The sequence below is a fragment of the Euprymna scolopes genome, chromosome 42, assembly GCF_053919585.1.
Source record: "Euprymna scolopes isolate OS-2025 chromosome 42, ASM5391958v1, whole genome shotgun sequence".
Classification (NCBI taxonomy): Eukaryota; Metazoa; Mollusca; class Cephalopoda; order Sepiida; family Sepiolidae; genus Euprymna; species Euprymna scolopes.
The window spans coordinates 15,662,679-15,687,678 of NC_136523.1; the positions used below are offsets into that span (position 1 = coordinate 15,662,679).

A 25,000-nucleotide genomic window follows, 5' to 3' on the forward strand; every position below is an offset into this window, starting at 1 on the left:
ATTAACAAGTTGTATCCACATGGCGAAAACGAATATTGAAATGAATGACTCCTAACTCTTGCAATCACACTAGCTCCTACAACAGTATTAGCAAGGTAACAAAACTTCCAAACAACCTTAATAGCTATACTATTCAAATATACCTCAGTAGATTATTTTTAGCTTAGTATTTCGCCAAGTATGTACAGAGAGAGAGAACATGAAATATGTGTCATGAGAGGAAAACAGAGACGAAAGATTATGAAATGTGTGTCATGGAGATGAAAAGAGAGCATGAAATGTGTCATCGATAGGGAGAGATATCATGAAATGTGTGTCATCGATGGGGAGAGATATCCTGAAATGTGTGTCATCGATGGGGAGAGATATCCTGAAATGTGTGTCATCGATGGGGAGAGATATCCTGAAATGTGTGTCATCGATGGGGAGAGATATCCTGAAATGTGTGTCATCGATGGGGAGAGATATCCTGAAATGTGTGTCATCGATGGGGAGAGATATGAAATGTGTGTCATCGATAAGGAGAGATATGAAATGTATGTCATTGACACGAAGAGAGAGGGAGAAGGGAGAGAGCATGAGATATTTGTCATTGATAGGAAGACAAAGGGAGAGCATGAATATCTGTCCTTCAGAGATGGAGAGAGGATGAGAGAGAGAGAAATCAGGAAATATGTGTAATAGGAAGAATGAAAGAGGGTAAGGTGAAAAAGAGAAAATATAAAATATGTGTCACGCAAAAAGACAGTGTGTGTGTGTGTGTGTGTGTGTGTGTGTGTGTGTGTGTGTGTGTGTGGTTGAAAGAGGAAGACAGCATGAAATCTGTGTTATGGCATTAGAAATGTAAAAACGAATTTTCACCTTCAAAATTTAAAATATTTTTTCAAATTAAATTCATTAGCGTTGAAGTCTGCGTTACTTTGTCTTAACCCAAACGGAATCCACGCACGAATACGAAAATGTCAAATGTCTTTTCTTCAAATATTAATCATTAGAATAAACTTTAAAGATAATGTGTAATGATTTTTTTTTTTTTGACTTCTCGAAATGTGTAAATAAATGAAACATTTAAATAATAATAATTGTTAGTGCGTGTTCTACACTTGCTCAAAAAGAATACAAACGTTGCCATGATGATGTATGTGCAAATATGCATTGGAGTTTGTGCCAAAAGTTAGGAAGTGATGGACAAATGGTTTCAACATCACCCAGAAGGGGTAGTGGAAAATTAGGACGTTAAGAATCTCTGGGACTTCATGGTTCAGTGTGGCTGAAAGATAACTCACAGGAAACCGGATATTGTAGTTGTGAACAAAAAGACCAATGCGTGCCAAATTATTTGATGTTTGCCTAAATGACATCGACTTAGCAAGGCAAAAAGAATGAGAAACTACGAAACTATCAGAAACCGAGAGTGGAGATTGCTAGGTTGTGGATTAAGAAAACTTCCATCGTGCCAGTCATCATAGGTGCACTTGGTTCGATTCCAGATGGTCTTGAGAAACAGTTGAACTCCTTGGGAATCGAGTACAACCTCACCGTACTCTAGGAGTCAGTAGTTCTGCTTGGCACAGCACACATCCTATAGCAGATGCTTTGCATCTAATTGACTCTTTGACTATGTTCACTATATTTGGTGTAAAAGCCTGCTCTAGAGTGACCCCCCCCCCCCCCCAAAAAAAAACCCACCTCGGTGTAAAACACCACAACACTGGAGTTAACAAACGTAATAATAATAATAATAATAATAATAATAATTTATTTAATCTCCGTTTTTATGTTTCCAGGTGTCGTGGCAGCTTTTAGAAATTGACTAGTAGAGACGTTCTATCGTAAAATATGCTTAAATATAATATTTTTAATATATATATTATTATAGTGTCAATTCTCTATCGATTATCATGTACAGGCAGATATACCCGGTGTTGCCCAGTATTAAACGTAATGTTAAATTCTTTTTAAATAAAAAAAAAGAATGAAGTAAATAAAAAAAACAAAAAGAAAACAGAAAGAAACTGAGACATGTGTATTGTTTTGTATTATATTGTTTTTCTAAACAGTTAACTTCTTGTAAGTAAAAAAAAAAAAAAAAAATACTCGATCTGAGATCGAAACCAAAACTTAGACAGTGAGTCAAGTACGATAACCATTAGGCCAGCTTGCTACACTCTTTACAAAGTGTTTTCAAAGTTACATATTCTTAACATAATGTGAACTATTTGCGCATGCTCAGTCATGAAACAATTGACAAACAGATAAAAATCAGATGACCTCCAAGTACCAATTTTTCAATTCTGACCCCCTTAGTAAGCATGGGGCAAAACGAGACAGATCTTGGTCTGAATAAGTCAGTCTTCACAGAGCTCACGAATGAAGATTGGGGTCTTGTTGCATTCGTCTAGACCTGCACAGCCGAAGTGTGCCAATTTTCTACAGTCCCCTTGACAGACTACCCAGAGCACTCTCAGACTACAGTTCGTCACAGATCAAAATAGATACATTTTGAATACTTACCCCTTTTTGATGTACGGGGCTGAATAAAATAATGGTAGACGTTGGCGGCAAGGCGTTACCACGTGATCTCTTAATCAGACTCCTCACGAAAGAGCTCTCTCTCTCTCTCTTTCTCTCTCTCTCTCTCTCTCTGTTTCAGTTATCTGTGATGTCTCGTTTTACCCTGCTATCTCATTTTGCCCCAGGTTCCCCTATAGCCACTCCACGCACTTCTCGGATTGATCCACCCTAAGTTCCCTTCCATCGTCCCATGAACTAAAACGTTTTTGTTTTGTCTTTTATTGATCAGACTCCTCACGAAAGAGCTCTCTCTCTCTCTCTCTGTTATCTGTGGTGTCTCATTTTATCCCGCTATCTCATTTTGTCACAGGTTCCCCTACTTTTGATTTTATCGAATAGAGGGGGGTAGGGAAGTAGTACGACAGAGGTTGGATATTTTGCTTTTTTCAATTTAGTTCCGTAATGAAACGCATTACGTGATTTTGAAACACCTCACTGCGATTGGCTAGTTGCTTAGTCCATGTGATACAATCAAGGCCATATTAAACTTCTGGGAGGGTTAGGGTTAGGCATAAATTGAACTTTAACAGTTATTGGCACTCTCATTTTGTTAGTAACCCTGAAATACTGAATTAGTGCATAGTAATGGACTGCAACAATTTAAAAATTATATATATATATATATAAAAGGCAAAATGTGTGCGTGTGTATGTATGTGTGTTCGCTTTTTGTATACACCGCCGGGTAGCCCCCGCTAGTCTATAATATAAATCTCACCTATCTGTTTAAATGTATGCATGTATGTTTGTATGTCTGCCTAAAACTTTTGACAGAAGTGACCAATTTTCACGAGATCGGTATCATTGTGAAGATCGACCCTTTGGACGACAAATATCGAAAAATTGGCTAAAAATATTAATTCCTTCACCCTCAACTGGGCACTTTTCTACAAGGAGGGGGTCGCTTTTTTGCCGATATTTTCGAAAGTCCTCCCCTCATTTCGATTGACTAGCCTTAATTTAAACATTTGTCACTTCCGGTTTGGTGATGGGCGCAACAGCAAAGACGTCACATTTTTTTTTTCACATTCTTTTCTTCCTTCGCGGTACGGGTTCGAGCCTACCTACCTACTACAACTTTTTTTTTTTTTTTTTTGCTCAACACTCACCTCGAAACAACCGGGCAACGCTGGGTACTCAGGCTAGTGTTTAACTAATTCAAATATATTCATTCATTCAAGTGGTGTCCTGCTTGGTACAGGTGTTGGCGTTCTATCTTTCTATCTCTCTCGTGCTCGAGCCATTCATGAATTCATTGTTGCTCAACATTGCTAGCTTCTTTGGTTAATTGTTGTTTATTGCTGAAGAGTAGTGCCACCTGTATGTCATCGTAATCCCTACCAAGTATATATATAGTAAAACTGGTAATTAGTAAAAACCTGAAGAGTGTTCAATACTATTGCAGAACAAACGGTAATAAAAAAATAAAACTTTTTTTTTGTTTTCTTTATGTAAATATAGTCATATCTTGCTACGAGGTGCAAACCGTTTTGATCATTATTGATCTCATCAGACAAGAAAATTAAAATTTAAGAAGGCTTAAGAGCGTTTTTAATTTTAGAAGAGAAAATAAAAATACATATGCCATGTCTGACCTAAGGCATGGTTAATGTTTTTCTCTTAATATATGTGTGTGTGTTTTTAAACTCTGTAATAGAGCGTTTGTATAAATATTTCTCTTCTACCTTTGATCAAGGTTCTGGATATGACCTTAAACTATATCCAGTGGTGAGGCCCCAGCTTGCGGGCTTTGGGGAGTGTGGAGCCACCCTTTAATTGCCATTGCTCCCAGGTCCACTCTGACTCGGAGTGGTAGTACCTGTTAGGGTCCCAACTATGGGTTAAATAGAAAGCAACAAATATATTCTATTAAAAAAATTTTTCTTCAAAATCTTTGGATTCAGCATTAAATAACCTGAAAAGGGTTGATATGCTGTAAAACAAAAACAACCAACCTTTGATCAACTCAATTATTGCTGCGTTGTAAATAGTTTTTGTTGGTTTAACTTTTTAAAAATTTTAATTACATTTACTTTGCTGTCTTCAATTACCATACTGGACAGGAGGATGGTATCAAGTGCGAGGTCCGTGGCTATGAAAAAGTTGTATAATTACCAGATTTAGTGACGTGTGTTTGTGAGCGCGCATATATATATGAGAGAGAGAGAGAATAAATGACAAAAAGTTATATTCCAAAATTCATAATGTTGACCATCTTATAATTTATTCCTTTAATTCAGTTGACTTATACAATTCTTGACAGTATCTGTTTCGTAGCGCAAAATCAATCACTTAATTATTATATCAATCAGTGAATCTATTATGCCCTTAATTCATCAGAAGAAATAGCAACAATCAATCTGTCAAAAGGAATTGAAATGTGATTTGACATGATTAAAATCAGAAAATTGGAAGAGAAGCTGCAAATACCTTTATATTTTTCCATTACGCCATATTGAATTTTTATCAAACAGTCATTAAACCCAACTATTTGTACTAACAATTTTAATTAATTTATAAATCTTCTACCAAAATGCCCTATTTAATAATTAGTAAATTTATTAATTCTAAGTTTTATTTACATACTTATGAAAATAACATCAACAAATTATAAACTATTATATATATATATATATATATATATATATATACGAAACTAAACTAAGCTAAAAAAAAAAACGATTAGTCATTTCAGTTAGTTATCATAACTAAACATTTGATCCGAATTGAAAACCATACATAATTCAAATCTATTAGCTATTACAATCAAACTCATCAATCCTTACAATTATAATTTTTAACAATCGTACAATTCAAAAACTATACTTAAGTTTTGTTAAGTTTAAAAATAATCTGAAAATTCTTTTATATCATAATTGTCAATAATTAAATTAACTTAATAAAGTGGGACAGAGTTACCTCCCTTGGAACAAATCTAACGAAATTAACTTTACTTATATTTATTTATTTTTATTTTCCCAACGTATAGACATCCAAATTCAACTAATAATTAATTTTTAATTTTAATATAGTTTTAATGTCTTTCACTCAATATTATTTTAAAAATTAAATCGATTTATATTATAAATTAATCCACTAATTTTTCTAATATAAAATGTTAGTATTATAGATTATTTTAATCGATAATCATAAGTTATTAATTTATACTTCATATCTGCTAATGTTGAATTGTAAATTAATTAGTTATTTCCATTTACTTTAATTTTTTATTCATATATTTATTCATATTATTTTCAATAACAGCACCATCATTATTATTTATATTGAAAATAATATTTAAAATTTTTACATTTCACAAAGTTTGCTCAATTCTACATACGATAACCTAGTTTTAATAAACATTTTACGAACTTGTTTCTTATTTAAGCATACTTTTTGTTATCATTGTATATATGCTAATTCTCTAATAAGTATGTTTCAGAGTTTCTTACTTTGATTACATGTTATTTTAATTATGATTAAATAAATATATATTGAAGTTAAAACTAATTCTAAAAAAACAAAAAATTATAGACCATATCCAACCCAGGTTTTCCTCATACTTTAACCCCCCTCTCCCATGTACCTTAATTAAATCTTATTTTATATATATAACAGTTTTATTAACTGTTTGCTCTCATATATATATATATATATATATATATATATATATATTTGTAGTCATCGACATACAGTACTGTTTCGCTGTATCACAACTCATCAGTACCGCTAGACTAGCACCTCAACCAGGCCGAGGATTGAACCTAGAACCATCGCGTTGAGTCAGCAGTTCTAACCATGGGAGCGATGCCCGCAATTAACATACCAAATGTCTATTTTAAACAAACATTTGTCCACTACTTTTATAGTGCTCAAACTGAAAAGTGTCTGTGTGTGTGTATATATATATATATATAATATATATATCTATATATTTGAGTGACAATATCAAAGTGACACTAACACTAGGCAGGTTGATCTGGTTTCCTCCATAGGAGTAAGTTTCATTGGAGTATGAAATTCACAAGCAGTCCCCGATCGCGTGTAATGATCTTTTCAATTAATGAATAGTCAAGCGCTAAACTTATGGCACAAGTTTATTCTTCAGACATAAAATTGTCTCGGATAAAAATATGTACTCGACCTCTCTCCCTTTTTACCCCCCCCCCTGTCTGTATGTCTCAATGTATATTGATTTCTTTATTAAATGATCGATTTAGCAGATAAATATTCCTTTGCATATGATTTTATCATATTTAGATATAATCAATATCTATTTTCGTCTTAATCCTTTTCCTTTCCTGTGTGTATGTATGTATGTATGTATATATTAGTGTCATCCACGTACAGTACTGTTTCGCTGTATATGTAAGAAATGATAAGGAGCTTAGGATTAAAGTTACATAAGAATTTTATTACATTATCATGTCAATAAGACTAAAGACGATTACAATAAATGAAAGGGAAGCAAGAGTTGAGGGACCTCTTTAGGCCGTGGCATTTCAAAGCTAAGTGCTTCTCATCAGAAGAGGAGAAAAAAAGCAGCGTTATACAAAAGTATGGACAAAATAGGTAACACCGATTTTGAATGCATTTTAGATTTGAAATGAAAAAAAGTTAGGGAAGGAGATACAGTGAAAGGGAGATAAGACGAACAACCCGCTACAAGAAAATTATGATAAATTGAAAAAAAAAAAAAAAAAGAAAAACATGGAAATACAATAAAAAAAAATTACAAACATGTATTTAACCCAACCTAATCTTAACCTTAACCTGCGCGATCCAAATTTATTTTTTATTTCTTCCAATTTATAAAAAAACGTAGCCTCCATAGATTCGTATTAGCTAAAACAGCGTGTTCGTAAAAAAATTGAGAAACGTTCGGCCGACCTTTTCCGGTTATTTCCGTCAGCTGCCGTCCGAGCCAATGCAGAAGCACCCCAAACCGATTATTGCTACAATAAAATTTGGATTTTGTTTTTCTTTTTTTTTTTTAGTGTAGTAACCATTAATGGTGTAAATTGGATACAATTTGATTATTTAAGGTGGCGGTTCATCAAGAACTTGTTTACATTAGACTTAAAGACTATCATACTGTAGTTGCTTGTGGAATCTGTTTAGATTTAAGCATGGATAGACAGTGGTTTAAGAATTCTTTTTTTTTTTTTTACACAGAAATCACTACTTATCAAGGCCAAGGGGCTACTCGAGGATAAAGATTAATGAGTATACATTAGTCAATGTGATTATACCGTAGTAAACATAAGTAGTGGGAATTTTGTAAATTGGATTACTTGGGAGGACGGTTCATCAAGAACTTGTTTACGTTAGACTTGAAGATAATCAGATTGTAGTCAGCTGGAAAGCAGGCAATCAGAAGAATTCCACAGGCGTGCAGTTCTAAGAAAAAAGCTTTGTTCATGAAATTTGCATTTAGGTTTAGGCACAGATAAAGAGTGTGGGAAATTATTGTTAGTGGTTTTGGCCAGACGAGTGTTTTTTGTGAAAGTTTGGCGAGGGGGGGGAGGGCCATAGATTGAAGCTCGGCTGAGCATTCGCCATGAAAAATAACGATAAATACTTTATTAAGGATTGGTAATGTTTAACGGCTGCAATCAGAGAGACACGAGAGAAATTAATTCTGCATTAGAAATGGTTATGTTTTTGGTTAAATATTACTAAATGAGGAATCATTTAACATTATGCACGTAAAATTAAGAAAATCACGTTTGAAATGTGTCAACATTATGTAAATATAAATGAAATAATCATCGAATTTTACCTGATGTCGTGTTTATCTAAAGACGAAGCTCAAATTTTAACTTGAAATAATGGTAATTGCGTATCTATGTTACCGTGCTGGAATAATAACGTTATTATTTAGAAACCGTTCTTAGCATCAGGAGGGGGAGTTTTTTTTTTTAAAAACTATTCTGTACTTTCATTGAGCAATTTAATTTTAAAAAATATGCCGTAAAATGTTGAAAATGCTATTAAAAATAATGCGGTAACATTGATGCATAAGCACCAAAATGATTTCTCATTTAACAGTGCGCATCTGTAAATATTTAACCGATAAAGTCTTAAACTATTATAATCTTTTAACTTTATTTAAATTGCCCCTCCCTCTTTACATCTTATAATTAAAGTTCTGTGTTTTAAGTTTTTTAACTCCAACTTTTAAAGAATTCCTACCTAAAATAAAAATCCATTATTCATTGAAGTTTTGAATAGTCAAGTCGCTGCCTGATGATATCTGTTGTTTGATTGAAACAAGTGGCTATTTGTAGCAGCAGGATGTGACCATGTTTATATAACAATAAACAAGTATTATCAGCTCTTTTTATTGAGCACTATCTCACAACCTCGTTGAATTCATTAGTCCATTACTTTTGAATATAAAAAACCCCGAGTATGTATATATATATATATATATATATATATATATATATAATGTGCACGTCTGTAAATATTTAACCGATAAAGTCTTAAACTACTGGTCACATGAAATTAACACGAAATAATAATCATACACCAATAATGGTTTATAACGAGTAAAATCTTTGTTTGGATGGATGAGTAACGCATACAGAAATATGCTAGTAAGTTGAAATGTAAAAATGTTCATTTCAACTTGCCGACATTTCTATTACTTTTGCACATGCGCAAATTCAGTTCATTTTATCAAGTCGTTTAATGTTAAATCTTATCTATTTCTCGATAGCTCAAATGGTAGGAAACGTGTCTGGAGCACTAAATGTTTTAGTTTCGATTCTAGCTAATGGCACTCAAGTAATTTTTTTTTTTTTTTTTAAATCTTTTTAAATTAGTACTGCAAGCTATGTTGCGAGTGAAATAATCACATTTGCTAGTAATTTTTCCAAGTAGCAACTAGAAATAATAAAACGCTTATATTTTGGCGATTGTGTTTTTTCACCAACAATCTTCTGAAGCTCATTATTGAGTGAAAAATATTTTTTCAGCCTTTTTATTTTATTTTTAAAATTTTATTTTAAGAAATTTATTTTATTTTTATTTTATTTTTTAAATTTTATTTTAAGAAATTTATTTTATTTTTTAATAAAAAGAGCAAAGTTAAATTATTTAAACAATAAAAGTTTACTAGAACAATATACTGTTTTTTTTTGTTTTTTTTAACAAATGTTTCAACGTGACCATACCATCAAAGTCTCCTGTTTTGCACTCATCTTCCTATGCTGTCCATATATTTCTCTGAACTCGTCAGAACTAAGTCTCATATAATACACTCATCGTATCAGTTTCATATCATATCTTTCCATGCAACGCATGTCCTCAACCCTCGCCGGTCAGGTTTCACTTCCATACATCATCGCACTATAAACATATGCTTGGCAATAATGCCTTAGTAATGGCAGAAGTTCTCCGAACTAACTCAACTCACTTCTTACAATTTTTACACTCACACTAACATCTGCTACATCCTGTGCTCCAATGGTATCATCAAGCTAATAACATTTTCTGACGACCTTAAAGCTTCACCATTCAAATATATTACACTTCTTGCATACATAACTACAAAAAAAAAAAAAAAAATAATAAAATAAAAATATTACAGGGCTTTACATTGCGAGTGAAATAGTCGTATTTGCGAGCGATTTTTCCAAGTGGCGACTAGAAATAATAAAACGATTATCTTTTCGTGATTGTGTGTGTGTGTGTGTGTTTTTTTTTTGTTTTTTTTACCGATAATCGTCACAAGTAAAAATATCTTTTTAATCCTTATTTTATTTATTTGCTAGTTTTTATTAAAAAAAAAGTAAAATTAATAAAACAGAAGATTTAATGAAACAATGTACGTTTAGTTTTTTTTTTTTTTTTTTTTAACGAAGGCTGTTTTTAAAAAAAAAAAAACATCTGAAAAAATTTGAATGTTTACATTTTCAAATCTTACCATAAAATTCAGTGCATGTTTAAAATTGCACTTATTTAAAAACAAAATACAGAAAAATCTTTATGATCTACATACTCGTCACAGAACGGAGATGCCATATTCCAAAAACCATATGAGTTTGGCTCGTAAACGAAAATATTTAGTTGTCAAAGGTCAGCTAAAGATAAATTGGTCCATAGAGCCCTGTGTATTAAGTTTAATATAATATTCAACAGAGAATTAACCCTATAATAATAAATACGAAATCTGCATAAATTAAAATATATTTAAGCGTATTTTACGATCGGGCCACGTCACCCCTCCCCCCAGCTAGTCTTGTATAATTTAATAATAATCAACAAAAACAATATAAAACGATTTGTAATGCCTTTGCTCGCATTCTTTGACCACGACTTTTAAACATAATCGAAAGGTTTCTGAATTTTTGAGATGAGGATTGGTTATTCGTATTACTTGGATTCATCAGACTACTGTTCTCATCTTGAGTGTGATTTCTACAACGTTTTGGTTTATGTAACCTCCGACCTTCTTCAGGTGTATCTTGTCGAACTTGGGAATGTTTCTGTCGAACTAAGACTCCTTATTTTTCATACGAAAGTACATTTTTACCTAAATGCGAGTTGGGAATAATTTTCCCCAAAATAATATGTATGCCGCTCCCCATTTAGGGGGTACCAAATTGGTCAAAGAGAAAATTATTCCCAACTCGCATTTAGGTAAAAATGCACTTTTGTATGAAAAATAATTGAATTCATTCAAAAAGTATCGATAACAAAAACATCTACGTAAAAACGCGATACATTTAGTAGTCGTGCAAGTAGTCGCTTAAGTTTCTTATCATGGGGTTCCGATTTCGAATCTAGCTAGATTCAGCCACTCTGATGAGTCGTAGACGATGAAACACTTGTCAGTGGATAATTATATTTTTTAAATAATATATATATGCCGCTCTCCATTTGGGGGTACCAAATTGGTGAAAGGGAAAATTATTCCTAACTCGTATTTAGGTAAAAATGCACTTTCATATAAAAAAATAATTGCATTCAAAAAAGAATCGCTAACAAAAACAAGTAAAAACATCTATCTCTCTCTCTCTCTCTCTCCATATATATATATATATATATATATATATATATAAAGAGCCATGATTTAGTATACTGTTTTGTTTTTAAATTCCCGAAACAGTGTTTTATGGTAAACAACTGATGATTTCTTAAATTAACATTAGGACTATTGTAAATTTGAGAGAGCAAGTTGATGCATTGATTGCAGGTGAATAAACGACTTACTGTCTAAATTGTTTTCTAATGAATGATAAATATAAAAATTAAGTAAACCTTTTATATATATATATATATATATATATATATATATATATATATATAGATAGTTTTAAAGGTTAAAAACTCCCAAATATCTCTCTCTCTCTCTCTCTCTATATATATATATATATATATATATATATATATATATATATATATATATATATATATATATATATATATACTCGGGGTTTTTTTTATATTCAAAAGTAATGGACTAATGAATTCAACGAGGTTGTTAGATAGTGCTCAATAAAAAGAGCTGATAATACTTGTTTATTGTTATATAAACATGCTCACATCCCACTGCTACAAATAGCCACTTGTTTCAATCAAACAACAGATATCAACAGGCAGCGACTTGACTATTCAAAAGTTCAATGAATAATGGATTTTTATTTTAGGTAGGAACTCTTTAGAAGTTGGAGTTAAAAAAACTTAAAACACAGGACTTTAATTAAATAAAAAAGTAAAAAGGGAGAGGCAATTTAAATAAAGTTAAAAAATTACAATGGGGAGAGAGTGATTGAGAAGAGAAAAAAGGAATAGAGACAGAAATAGACAAAGAAAATATAGAGAAAACAAAATAGAGAGAAAAAGAAGAGAGAAAATATATATATATATACATATATATATATATATATATATATATATATATATATATACATATATATATATATATGATATGGAGAAGAAAAGAAAAAAGAAATAAATGGTTATAATAAAGAGAATAAGAACTAGAAGGAAAAGGAAAGAATAATGAGATCTAGTTAAATAGGGAACGAGAGAAAGTAAGAATTTGACAGTGTATAGAAAAAGAAAAAGAAAAAGAAAAAGAAAAAAACCTGCGTGTCAACCAATTTATGAACAATTATACAATTCAGTAATGAAACATATTATTACAAATACAAACAGAAGATACAATCCAAGCGTCAGAAATGAACGTGTCAAAAAAAGCAGTGAATGTATTCGGCTAGCATATTTATCCTCTTACATACGTCCACGAGTAAAATCAACGCAATTCAAACATACGTCTACCATTAATTAGGCCCTTTATGCTAAATGATATAAGTTTAAAGTTTTCGCGTTTTTATTAGATAAATATATGAATAAAAGAAGAAAATAATGATAAAACAATATTAAAATTATTATTAATAACAATAAACATAATAGTGATAATAATAATAATAATAATAATAATAATAATAAAAACAGAATAAAATTAATATTTATTATCTTTTTAATATAACATATTTAGCCATAAGAGGGGATTAAATAAATTAAATAGGTCCAATAATTATAAATAAAAAACTACTAATATTTATGTATATAAAAAAAGAATACAATACAAATATATATATATACACACACACATATATATACCCAAATATACACACACATACACACACATATATATATATATATACACATATATATATATATATATATATATATATATATACATGCACATAAGTAAAGGTGTAACTATACTATTAAGTTGGAAGTTTAAGCTATTTAAGTATAGATATAAAGTCATATTAAATCACAAAATAATACATTCAATACCAGATTACTAATAACACAGATACAAGTACACTTACCTATAAATATATTCAGGCAAAAGAAGTAATTAAATCAACGAAATACTCAAAAATAGCGACGCACAGGTAGATAGTACCCAAATTAAAAATAAGATACATATGTATATACTCACAGAGAACCAACCGACATACTAATAAGCACATATATACATATATATATATATATATATATATATATATATATATATATATATATATATATATATATATATACATACATATATAATCTTATGTATACACATACATACAAAAAATACACAGATATATGCACACAATCATATACTAATAAACAACAACGCACACACACACATATATACACACACATAAATATGTATAATTTACATAAATTATATATATAGAAATACATAAGAATACAAATAATTTGGCAAGGGTACAGATAGATGCATACACACATAGAAACATACAAATGGATTGAATAAACATGGGAGGGTATACCAAATAATATAGAAATATATAGATCTAAATACACACGGTCATAAAATAAATACATAGACACATACATATACACATAGACACACAGGTATATAAGATAGGAGAAGTAAAGAATGAAATCAGGAGAGGAGAAAGTATATTAATAGAATATTAATAAATTATAGAAATCAGTGACAATTTTTAATTTATTTAAATTTTATATCTAAACTAAATTACTTAAAAGATGGGTTTTATAATGTTTGCAATTAATTGAATTTTCGTGCTTCTTATTTAATAATTTATCTCTTTCTCTAAAAGTAAGTATAAATAATTTCTCATAAAGACATAGGTAGCAAGGCGAGTTTAAAGATGAACAGGTTTTCGCTTTCTTTAAAATTTTCCAATTTACTATTGGGGAGTAACCTTGCTCTACTAGTTCATTGTAATATTTAGACAAGGAAGTTCTATTTTTGTACTCATTATTTTCAAAAGAGCACTTGTGACCGGTAAATCTTTCTTTAAAATTGTTATTTGTCATTCCTATGTAATATTTTTTCATTAGGATTTTCCTTAGTAGAAATAGTTGCTTGGTACACTACAGAAGTAATTTGACAATTTCCTTTAAGAGGGCATTTTGATTTAATTCTACAGTTACAACTTTCGGTAGCAATGGGTGTGCTATTTTTGTTTAATATTTTGTTATTATGTTTTTTAATTATTTTTTCAAGGTTTTCATTACAGCTATAACTAAGTTTTATTGTATTTTTATTGAAAATTTTATGTAGTATATTATTAATAGGGAAGTGCTTTTTAATTAAGTTTAAGAATTTCATTCCTAGATTTGTTTTAAGTTTCAGATTAAAAGGGGGATTGTACCACAGGATTTTTCTCTTACGGTTTCTATTTGTATTTGTGTTTGGGTGTGTTGGTTCTATGAACTCAATTTGGGTGTTTTTGTATCCACTATCCTTAAGGGCCCTGTTATAGAAATATTTATGTTTATTAAATGTTTCAAGATTGGAAGAATTGTCACTGATTCTTTTACTAATGGATTTGGGGATATGCCTAATGATAGATTTTGGGTGATTTGATAGGGGGTGTACATAAATTGGGTTTGAGTTTTCCTTCCTATATGGTTGGTAGATGCCTTTCCTTAAATCAAAGTTCACATCCAAAAAATTTACAGTTTTAACATCTGATATAATATCCACTTTTAATTTAAGAAATTTAGAAAGAGTTAACTATCAAATTAAATCAACATATAAACTAAATCTATGGATTAACACAGCGGATACCATTAAATGGTTTTCCAATATACATAATAAAAAGAATTGTACTTTCTTACAATTCAGTATTGTGAATTACTATCTCTCCATATCTAAGGAACTATTCGAAGAGGTGATGGAGTTTGCTAAACTCCTGTCTGATATAAAAGACACTGAAATTGAAATTATACGGACATGTAGAAATACTACATTAATTAGTGGAAATGATCAGTGGTTGAAAAAAGATCAAAATGACCCGTTTGACATTTCCATGGGGTCTTTGGATTCGGCTGAAATGACAGACTTAGTAGGTCTATTCATACTATACAACTTAACCAAAGACATCAATGTCATGGATATAGGCTTGTATCGTGATGATGGACTGATGATCATCAAGGAATCCAACGGCCCTAAATGTGAAAGAACCAAAAAGATTATCTTAAATGAATTCCGTAGAATTAAATTAAAAGTGGATATTATATCAGATGTTAAAACTGTAAATTTTTTGGATGTGAACTTTGATTTAAGGAAAGGCATCTACCAACCATATAGGAAGGAAAACTCAAACCCAATTTATGTACACCCCCTATCAAATCACCCAAAATCTATCATTAGGCATATCCCCAAATCCATTAGTAAAAGAATCAGTGACAATTCTTCCAATCTTGAAACATTTAATAAACATAAATATTTCTATAACAGGGCCCTTAAGGATAGTGGATACAAAAACACCCAAATTGAGTTCATAGAACCAACACACCCAAACACAAATACAAATAGAAACCGTAAGAGAAAAATCCTGTGGTACAATCCCCCTTTTAATCTGAAACTTAAAACAAATCTAGGAATGAAATTCTTAAACTTAATTAAAAAGCACTTCCCTATTAATAATATACTACATAAAATTTTCAATAAAAATACAATAAAACTTAGTTATAGCTGTAATGAAAACCTTGAAAAAATAATTAAAAAACATAATAACAAAATATTAAACAAAAATAGCACACCCATTGCTACCGAAAGTTGTAACTGTAGAATTAAATCAAAATGCCCTCTTAAAGGAAATTGTCAAATTACTTCTGTAGTGTACCAAGCAACTATTTCTACTAAGGAAAATCCTAATGAAAAAATATTACATAGGAATGACAAATAACAATTTTAAAGAAAGATTTACCGGTCACAAGTGCTCTTTTGAAAATAATGAGTACAAAAATAGAACTTCCTTGTCTAAATATTACAATGAACTAGTAGAGCAAGGTTACTCCCCAATAGTAAATTGGAAAATTTTAAAGAAAGCGAAAACCTGTTCATCTTTAAACTCGCCTTGCTACCTATGTCTTTATGAGAAATTATTTATACTTACTTTTAGAGAAAGAGATAAATTATTAAATAAGAAGCACGAAAATTCAATTAATTGCAAACATTATAAAACCCATCTTTTAAGTAATTTAGTTTAGATATAAAATTTAAATAAATTAAAAATTGTCACTGATTTCTATAATTTATTAATATTCTATTAATATACTTTCTCCTCTCCTGATTTCATTCTTTACTTCTCCTATCTTATATACCTGTGTGTCTATGTGTACATGTATGTGTCTATGTATTTATTTTATGACCGTGTGTACTTAGATCTATATATTTCTATATTATTTGGTATACCCTCCCATGTTTATTCAATCCATTTGTATGTTTCTATGTGTGTATGCATCTATCTGTACCCTTGCCAAATTATTTGTATTCTTATGTATTTCTATATATATAATTTATGTAAATTATACATATTTATGTGTGTGTATATATGTGTGTGTGTGCGTTGTTGTTTATTAGTATATGATTGTGTGCATATATCTGTGTATTTTTTGTATGTATGTGTATACATAAGATTATATATGTATATATATGTATATATGTGCTTATTAGTATGTCGGTTGGTTCTCTGTGAGTATATACATATGTATCTTATTTTTAATTTGGGTACTATCTACCTGTGCGTCGCTATTTTTGAGTATTTCGTTGATTTAATTACTTCTTTTGCCTGAATATATTTATAGGTAAGTGTACTTGTATCTGTGTTATTAGTAATCTGGTATTGAATGTATTATTTTGTGATTTAATATGACTTTATATCTATACTTAAATAGCTTAAACTTCCAACTTAATAGTATAGTTACACCTTTACTTATGTGCATGTATATGTATATATATATATATGTGTGTATATATATATATGTGTGTGTGTATATTTGGGTATATATATGTGTGTGTGTGTATATATATATATTTGTATTGTATTCTTTTTTTATATACATAAATATTAGTAGTTTTTTATTTATAATTATTGGACCTATTTAATTTATTTAATCCCCTCTTATGGCTAAATATGTTATATTAAAAAGATAATAAATATTAATTTTATTCTGTTTTTATTATTATTATTATTATTATTATTATTATTATTATTATTATTATCACTATTATGTTTATTGTTATTAATAATAATTTTAATATTGTTTTATCATTATTTTCTTCTTTTATTCATATATTTATCTAATAAAAACGCGAAAACTTTAAACTTATATCATTTAGCATAAAGGGCCTAATTAATGGTAGACGTATGTTTGAATTGCGTTGATTTTACTCGTGGACGTATGTAAGAGGATAAATATGCTAGCCGAATACATTCACTGCTTTTTTTGACACGTTCATTTCTGACGCTTGGATTGTATCTTCTGTTTGTATTTGTAATAATATGTTTCATTACTGAATTGTATAATTGTTCATAAATTGGTTGACACGCAGGTTTTTTTCTTTTTCTTTTTCTTTTTCTTTTTCTATACACTGTCAAATTCTTACTTTCTCTCGTTCCCTATTTAACTAGATCTCATTATTCTTTCCTTTTCCTTCTAGTTCTTATTCTCTTTATTATAACCATTTATTTCTTTTTTCTTTTCTTCTCCATATCATATATATATATGTATATGTATATATATATATATATATATATATATATATATATATATGTATATATATATATATTTTCTCTCTTCTTTTTCTCTCTATTTTGTTTTCTCTATATTTTCTTTGTCTATTTCTGTCTCTATTCCTTTTTTCTCTTCTCAATCACTCTCTCCCCATTGTAATTTTTTAACTTTATTTAAATTGCCTCTCCCTTTTTACTTTTTTATTTAATTAAAGTCCTGTGTTTTAAGTTTTTTTAACTCCAACTTCTAAAGAGTTCCTACCTAAAATAAAAATCCATTATTCATTGAACTTTTGAATAGTCAAGTCGCTGCCTGATGATATCTGTTGTTTGATTGAAACAAGTGGCTATTTGTAGCAGCGGGATGTGAGCATGTTTATATAACAATAAACAAGTATTATATATATATATATATATATATATATATATATATATATATATATACTAGCATGGGTACCCGGTGTTGCCTGGGTTGATGTTGACATGGTCATTTTGAAACACGCCTGCTATACTAATCATTTTCATTATGGGTAACGTGGATACCCTCACAACAATTTCAAAAATAAAAGAACGGATAAAAACATGTAAATGTAATCGCCGTCAAAAAGGAGTATCTGATAACCTTTCCACCAGATATTTCGGCAGAAGGGATCACTATCCTAAGAAAACTCACGATTTTGTGAACCTAAAAAAATAACGTTTATAAACATTAATGCGTGCCTTTATTTTTTTATTTTGGTAAATGTGTAGTTTAGCGGCGTAAATTATTTGCCAGACAAAAATAAAATATATAAAAACTATTTATTTTTATATAAAACACATTTTTAGACCCAGAGGCTGAAATATAACCAGAAAAAAAAAAAGTTCATTTTTATTATTTTTTTATCATTTATATTTATCATTCGAGGCCACTATATTGCTTTTAAAATTTGGCCTTTCTAAGGTTTGGCAGATTGGCCTTTTTAAGCTCTTTCATGAACTGTTTTTTTTTTTGTAATGAAAGAGCGTAAAAGAGGCCAAATTTGGCCTTAAAAAAGCCAATCTGCCAAACCTAAAAAAGGCCAAATTTTAAATGTGTAAGGCGGGCATATTTTGTCTAATAAAAAATGATGCAAAAAAAAATGCAAAAAAAGAAACAAGTCCATCATTTGCCCCTTCCCATTTAGCCCCAAAAGTCCCCAAGGCCTTAACATATTTAAATTTGAGTTCAGCACCATGCAAAACTGCTAAATAGACATGCACAGAAAATTTTGGACAAATATGGTAAAATAGTCCCAAATATTGAGTTTTTATTAGCCCTAAAAGAACCCCTGGGGCACACCCAAGAGTTATCACAAAGAATCGACAAACCGAATTATATAGAAATCAGTTAGTTACAAGTTTTCAGAAAGTTTTATAAAAATCCAAGGCATCATTTTTTTTTAATAAGCACAAAATTGTCAATTGTAGCCATTTTAACCCGAAAAGCACCACTAGTGGAGCAACCGGACTTTTCCCAGAAAATCTGTTCTGTTACTTTTTTACTCATATCATGTTTAATGTTTGTGCAAAATTTAAAAAAAAATTCCAAGGCGTAATTATTGAGAAAAGTGGAGACGGATGAACGGACAAGGGTGAATTTACAGGTCTGCCCTACTTTTGTCGTTTTGCAACTTTTGTCGTTTTGCAACTTTTGTCGTTTTGCAACTTTTGTCGTTTTGCAACTTTTGTTGTTTGTCGTTTTGTCACGACACTTGTACATACTAGATTTTTAGACCGGCTGACTACAATATGGTTGTCTTCAAGTCTAACGTAAATAAGTTCTTGATGAGCCGTTCCATATAAGTTATCAAATTTACCAAATTTTCATTACTAATGATTACTATATTGTCCAATTTCTACTGTACACTCGTTAACCCTTATCCTTGAGTGGCCTCTTGGCCTTGATAATGTGGTGATACCTATGAAAAAAAAAAAAAAAAAGAAAAAGTCCAATGTGAACAAGTTCTAATTGAATCGTCCCCCTAAGTAATCCAAGTTACAAAATTCCCACTGTTTACTATGCTAAAATCACAATGACTAATGTATACCTATTAACCCTTATCCTTGAGTGGCCTCTGGGCCTTGATAAGTGGTGACACCCATGTAAAAAAAAAAAAAAAAAAAAAGTTACGCCCCGTTAACTTACAATTACTGCATTATACCAAATTGATGATTGAATATGTTTGAATATGTGCTCATATATATTTATACTCCTATGCCTTTTTTTTTTTTTTTTTGTATAATACAGGGTAACCCCAAAAAAAACAAGAGGCCATCTAGAACATATGCTGTAGAATGGAGAAAAAAATGCCAAAGACCCTAGTATTTTGATGTGATGTTTTGAATATAATACAAAAAAAAATTTCCCCCACTCTTTCTCTGTGCCTAAATCAAAATGTGGATTCCATGAACAAAGCTTCTTCCTTAGAACTGCATGCCTGTGGAACTCTGTTCCGTCTGCCTGCTTCCCACCTGACTACAACTTGGATGTCTTCAAGTCCAACGTTAACAAATTCCTAATGAACCGCCCCTTAAGTAAACACTTCCTTAAATCTTCACACTAGCATATTATACTGGCAATAACCCTTATCCCTGAGTGGCTTCCGGGCCTTGATAAGTGGTGAACACCGTGTAAAAAAAAAAAAAAAACTAGTTATGAACAAAGTTTCATTTCATTCGGACAAAACACTAAGAAACAGGGCCTAATTAGAGTTGGGGCCCGTTTTTTGGGGGGTCACCCTGTGTGTATATATACATATATATAAAACATTTTTTTGAATATATATATATATATATATATATATTACAAGGTTATATAATCCTGATTAAGATAACTTTAATTTTCATGATATATACAGGGTGACCCCCACCCAAAAAACAAAAGCTAAATGGAGGCCATCTAGAACATATGCTGTAGAACGGAGAAAAAAAAGGCCAAAGACCCTAGTGTTTTGATGTGATGTTTTGTATATAATAAACTAGTTATGACCAAAGTTTCATTTCATTCAGACAAAACAATAAGAAACGAGGCCTACTTAGACCTGGGGCCCGTTTTTTATGGGTCATTCTGTAATCATATTAAAAATCTTTTTTTTTTTTTTTTTTTTTTTTTTTTTAAATTTATTTAAAAATAAAATACAACTTTGTTATATATGGGTCGTGGAATTGCATTCATCTACAAAAGATCTAACTAATTTGCATATTCTTTTAAAAATTCATTTTAATTAATCCCTTATTAGTTTTTTCGGTTTTCTTATGGGGATGATCATCTTTACTTAACTATTATGTGTAATTATATTCATGCAGATATTCTACATGATTTATACTTGCGTAATATTTGTGTGAAAACAAACCTTTTTCTATATATATTTATGCATGCGAATATATATTTGTTTAAAAAATTTTGCTTACCAAACTTCTCTGTCAGCTTTTGGTCTACAAACATGAAACTTAATATATAGGGTATTAGAACCTATGTGAAACTTTATATTTGAGTTTTAGCAGGGAAAATCGGTACGAATGTGTAAAAATTAAAAAAAAAATGGAATTTGCTAGGTGCAGGTTGAATGATGGCATTACGAATATGCATGCATAACGTAATAGCTATTGGTTCATGTTTTTATGTTTAGCTTGCAGCAAACATGTCTTCATAGTTCAGGCATTAATGCCAAAGGAAAAAGTAAATCGTATACTAAACGTTTTGATTTCGATTCTGGTGATGGTGCACAAATCATTTTTTAAACTTTTTAAATCATTACTATATATTGGGTCCAATATAATTTATCTATATAAAAGGCAAAATGGTTGCGCACATTTTTGTATGTCCAAGAAAGGCTTTTTTTTTTTCGCCGGGCTTCTTGATGAGGTTACATTTATTTAGAAGTTTCTTTATACTTCCTAGATTATAATATCTTTGATTTGTGAGCGAACATCGTCCCTAGATTTATTTTGCTCGATTTTTAAAAAATTCACTGTATTCCGTTCTTTCACGTGTTTTTTTTGTATAAATAAAGTGAAACTAATCAAAGCAAAGTCGATTCGCCGGCCTTCCCGCCGGGACGTCTAGAAAGGCAATTAGTGTTGATCAATGTGAGGGAAAACCCTTCATATCAGATAATTGCTATTCATTTGGACACTGCCAGAGCCCCCCCCCCCACACACACACACACTTTTACTGGGGAGTTGGTTTTCCCCAACATCGTGGGGAAATAAATAAATAAAACAGCAGAAAGCGGAAAGCTTAACTGGCCTTAAGCCAACGTTCATTTCTGTGCCAGCTTGATTCTTAACTTATTTGTGCAAGTAAACGTTTTGATTAAATTTGAACGCTTTTCACTTCCTCTCGCGTCATAGCGTAGCGGTAAGGTGTCAGCTTTTCTGTCACTTTCTTTTCCGCCGTCACGTCGCGGGTTCCAGCCTGCCTGCCTACTAACACTTTTTTTTTCTTTTACGCCGACAAACGGCCGGGCAACGCCGGGCACCCCCGCTAGTATAATAATAAATACGAAATCTGCTTTAATCAACATATCGTATTTAAGCGTATTTTACGACCGGACAATACCGAAAAACCTGCTAGTATATATATATATATACATAAAATGAAAATTACAATTGAATTTACCAAAATGATCCAAGATGGTAAAATTAAAGTAAATTATAAATATTAAAGAATTAATATTTATAAAATTATCTCAGCCAGATATAAAAGCTCGATAAAACCAAATAGGAAATAGAGCTTATAATATGAGCAAACAGTTAAACAGTTTTAACATTTTATTAACCGTTTGCTCATAGATATATATATATATATATATATATATATATATATATATATATATATATATATACACTCACACTATGTAATTTACTTACAATGCTATCAGTTCAGTGTGACACAATACCATTTCACGGAGTTAATATATATGCATTCCTGAAGCTAATATATATATATATATATATATATATATTCGAGCAAATTATAATTAAAATTTTGTATACCGTGTTTTTTTTTTTTTTTTTTTTTTTTTTTTTTTTTTCTTCGTGCATTCCATTTCAATATTAGAAAATGTCTGAAGTGGGTTTTTTTTTTTTATGTCATCTGATTTTTAATATACCCCCCCCCCCTTTACAAAAAAAAAATAAAATAAAAAAGAAATATAATAAAAACTTTGAAATCTTGAGAGGTGAATATTAAAAATCTCGAATCCGACATTTTGAAATCAGGAAGTCAAGTATTTTTTTTTTTGTTTTTTGTTTTTTTTTTAAATCTTATTTTCATGATACGTTGTTTTCTTAAAGTGCTCGTCGTCGTCATCAGCATCATCGGCGTCATCAACATCGTCATCACTGTCCTCCTCATCATCGTCGTCATCAATTTATCATTCATTTTACATGCTAGAGTCATTGGATGGCTTCCGCTGAAGTTTTTTCTTTTATATATATTATTCTTAAAGTGTTCATTGTCATCATCATCATCATCATCATCGATTTAATATCCGTTTTACATGCTAGCATGTGTTGGATGGCTTTCAGAAATTGATTTCCAAATCAACCTATCTCTGTCCAGGTCTTTATTTATCCCTCTTTCAAATTAATTGTATCACTTATTTTTTTTTCTTGGCATTTGCCTGTTAACTGAAGCTGCTACCTCGACTGTTCTGGTCCTAAGGATAACCTTCAAAGATCCCATTTGGGGGCTGTGAGAAATGTGGAGTTGCCCCTTAATTATCATTACTTCCAGGTTCACTTTAGCCCGTAGTGGAAAATACCTGTGAGGGTGGTTATATCAAATCAGGCTGTCTTAAGATATTTTCTTGCTGACCAAAAATGCACCAACATTAACGTTATTGTCTTATTCCTTTCTCGCTGCAAAGTCCAAAACAAAATAATTTTCTTCTACAAAACAACCAAACCAAACTCTATGAATAAATATTTGATGATATAAAGAACTTGAAGCATAAAAACATTTTTTCCAAAATTACTGGATTTGGCAGTTAATGATTCGAAAGTTGTTGATATGCCATAAAACAAAAACAATAAATCAAATCAACTGTTCTACAGCTACTATCCCCAAAATTTAATCCATTCTTTCAACGTGACCATACCATCAAAATCTCCTGTTCTGCACATATCTCCTTATTACTGTTCAGATTTAATGTAAGAAAACCTTTTTTTGGCTAAATGGTAGAAGTGAAGATTGTACCTATTTACAATGCCCCCCCCCCCTACGGGACAAAGATAGACACCAGGGTCGTTTTTTTTTAACGTGGAGAAAAGGTACAAAAATAAAAACTCTCAGTTGTGAAGGATTTCTCCTTCACTGAAAGAGAATGAGAAATGGGAGTGTCGCATCTGAAGAACAGATACTACACTTTGATCTTGGCCAAAAGGCCAAGAGTTTCGATCTTGGCTTGAGGCATCTGCCTTTGTGGCCACACTGAACAGGTGTGATACAGTCAAACAGTTTGTGAATGACAATATATTTATGATAACGAGTGTTGGTCTGAAGACGGTCTTTTCATTTTCTTTTTCCTCATTATTTTTTATTTTCCCTTTTCTTTTTTCCTTTTATTTCCCCCATTTCTTAAATTTTTTTTTATTTTTTTTTCTCTTTCATTTGTATCTCTATATCCATTTTCTTTTCTTTTTTTTTTCTTTTTGTAACTATCCCCTTCACCCTCACCAGGTGGCTTGGAAAGTGGTAATTATGATTCTTCAATTAATTTTATTTTTTAATGTTTTTTTTTTTCCAAATAAATTCTAATTGATAATCTGTGAAATGTGTCTGTGGTTCAATCAAATGGAAATTCGTTTATTCAAATTTTAAATTATCACATTTTTATGCTAAATTTAACCTTTATGTTAAATGTG

The 25,000-nt window shown here is 30.5% G+C and overlaps 1 protein-coding gene and 1 pseudogene across 7 annotated transcripts in view; one reads left to right on the plus strand and one right to left on the minus strand.

Annotated features, from left to right (window-relative positions):
- The window catches only part of LOC145266937 (alpha-1,3-mannosyl-glycoprotein 2-beta-N-acetylglucosaminyltransferase-like), a 471,814-nt gene that overhangs the window by 55,593 nt on the left and 391,221 nt on the right, over window positions 1–25,000 (plus strand). The gene's annotated exons all lie outside the window — the stretch shown is intronic.
- Window positions 24,402–24,529, minus strand: LOC145267272 (U2 spliceosomal RNA; annotated as a pseudogene).